The following is a 3,168-nucleotide window of genomic DNA, read 5'->3' on the forward strand; positions in this document are numbered from 1 at the left end:
AAAGTTTCCAGAAGAAAAACACCAGAATTCAGTCAGAATGAGACCAACTATGGTTGGAGCTTAGAGCAAATAAAAGGAACAACACAGGATAACCACAACTGCAAAATAAGACATTACAACACGATAAAACACAAGAAAGCAAAACGGTTACTTGAGGTTCAATTTTGGTTTTAGGTCACTGGGAGTTTGACCTTTATTTGTTGCAGCGGTCTCCAAAAGATCCTCTTTTAGTACCACTTCCAACTTTCAAACCCTTTGGGAGTCTTTGACCAAATAGCAGGTTTGTTTCATAGAGGTTAACTTCCTCCCTGAGTACAGTGTTGTTCAAAGGGCTAAGAAAACAAGTGGATTTTGTTTTTTGTCAGTCTTTTATGTAATTATCTTAAAAACCCATTCAAATGAAATGGGTGTTTTTGGCGTTTTTAAGATAAGATAATCCTTTACTTGTCCCAAGTGGAGAAACGCCAATGTTGTAACATTACAGATACTAGAATAAAAATATGTACAGAAAAAACGAGATTAAATGTGTCAAATATTTACAAAAACTTACTGTGCAATAAAAAAAAAATAAAAAGGGGGGAAAATTCCACTAGTGAGTAATAAAAAAATGCACAACATACTTAAAGTGACATGGAGCAAAATGAGTGAAGTTAGCAAATTTCCAGTAAGATCACTGGAGAAGCTCTGGTTTGGTAACGTGTTCTAATTGTAGTATTTTTCTCACGATGGAGGACATGGTTAAAGAAAATGACACCTAAAATTGAATTTCTGTGTATTTCTATATTCAAACTGTTATTAAGGAGATGTAAAAATGCTGCTGGAAAAAGCCTGTAGCAAGCTCCCTGCTCCAGTGCATCCACTTACAGACAAATAGAGCTGGAATCTGGCTCAACACTCCTCACCATTTTTGTTGCACTGGCAATAAGTTGATGGATGATGGGAAATGAGGGTGGGCTTACTTACACCCACAACTCAGAGGCAAATTTCTAATGAATTCCTGCCAATCTGCAAAGACTATTTTTCTATTTTGGCTAAAAACGGCATAATCATAACTAAAACACCAATGGGAATGCTTTCACAATAGATCAAAAGATGACTGGTTTGAGACATTCAATTCTACAAAAAAATATGTTAAATTTGGAGAAAAAAAAGCCTGAACACAGTTTCTAGAAATAAGAAAAATTTCCAAAAGAAAAACAAATTGGCCAGTAAACATGATGTTAAACTGTTGAAGTCTTATACAGTAAAACTTTTTAGTGTTAATGGACGAAAACCAAACTCTGCTTAAATCTGATACAGGCTGTTAAAACAACAACAACAAAAACATCTACAGAGTTGAAAAGAGGATAAGCAGGTCAGACGGGTCAGTCCAGGACGTCCGTCCTGACCCTGACTCCACGGTGACTCTGCTGGGGGGAGCCACTCCATCACACGAGTAATTAAGAAGAACAGGAGGGGCAGAGACTTACTGTGCCAACAGTCCCCTGAACTCAAACCGGGTCGCATATGGCTGGAGGTCTGTGAGGAAAATGATAAAGGTGACCTCTCCAACTGCATGGATATCTAGAATCAGAGTTTCAAGCATTGAATTCTCTTTTTAACACAAGGTTTGACTCTTGAATATTAAAAACCTGGTTTTTGGTGTTTATTTTAAACATGTTTTTATGCCATTTTTCTCATAATGGAGGACAAAAATGAAGAAACTTAGGCTTAAATTAGCATTTCTGAGTGACAAAAATGCTTTGTAAAGAGTCTGTAGCAATGATGCTGTTACAGCAAACCACAAGCTCCCTTCTCTGCTCCATTCTGATGAATCCACTTGTAGACAAATAGATCCATGTAAGTCTTCGTTTTCTTCATCCAAGCTCCAAACTGTACTGCTGGATCGCTACTATACTGCTCGACACTTTTATGGGCCTGTTAATGTTAGATTGGGGCTGTAAGCCAGTGGGAGAAAGTGTAAACAGATGGATGATGGGAAGGGGAGGAGCTTGCACAACTCAGAGGCAAATTTCTAATGAACTACTATGTCATAGAAAACAACACAGATTCTTAGTTTTGGCTAAAAACGGCACAGTTGTAATTTAAAAAAACACTGAGAATACTTTTAGAATTGATCAAATTTGAATAAAAAAACTACCGTAAAAGTTTGTTGTGGAACGTTTTAAAGAAATGTAATTTAGAGCTTCATTAATGCTGAGTGTTGTCTACACTGCTGAAGGATGCCTTTGATTGACCATCTCTGTTCAGCTCGAGGAAGGACGCCCAAAGTGTCTCTCATTGCTCATGCACAGACGTGTCCATATCATCATTAATGGTTTTCTCCCTGCTGTCTGTGTCTGTAATCTTTGAACAAATGACTTTCTCTGGCTGGACTGCGGCCATCAGGGACCTGGTTGCACCATAAATCTAGTGCTCTCGACACTCACCGGGAGAGGGAAGGTGAAACAACACAGACGGGAAGAAGATGATCAAACATTTAATCAGTGTGGTTGTTCACACTTTAATATGTATGATATACAAATGCTTGTCCTGCAAAATTAGAGTTTGAAAAGATAATCAAGGAATATTAACCAACTTCACTTTTTGGAAAGGAACATTCACTTAGTCTTTTCAAGTGAAAGAATTATTATATTAGAATGCCAAATAAACTTCTTTTGAAGTCAAAACGTTATTTCAATTAAAGAGATTTGAATTAAATCGAGCCCAAACAGTCACTAAATGAAGACAAAGTAATGTCTAGTTATGCAAATAATTAATACTTATTGAAAATCACAACTCAGTTTGTAACACCTGCAAGAAACCAACAAGTCAGACATGAATTTACTGGTTAGAGTTATAAATGATAGAACAAACATGTCTTCTCAGCTTCATATGACTGTAGAACCTACAAAAGAGAATGACCCTGTCTAATAAATGCCAGAAATGATGAACTTTTGTAGGTAATAATTAAATTAAATTATATTGCGAAAATAGTTGAAAACTAAGCTTTTGATCACATTAACTACAGAGAATCTGCAGAGGATGCAGACTTTTGAACAAACCTGAAATCATTTGATTGCGAACCACAACACAGGTGCTGCAATGATGTCAGCCTTGACTTTCCTCATCACCCTCCTTTCTCCGTTGTTGAACTGCTTGCACGCACTCTTCCTGTGCGCTTGAGGT

This window comes from Oryzias melastigma, linkage group LG7, assembly GCF_002922805.2.
Source record: "Oryzias melastigma strain HK-1 linkage group LG7, ASM292280v2, whole genome shotgun sequence".
Lineage (NCBI taxonomy): Eukaryota > Metazoa > Chordata > Actinopteri > Beloniformes > Adrianichthyidae > Oryzias > Oryzias melastigma.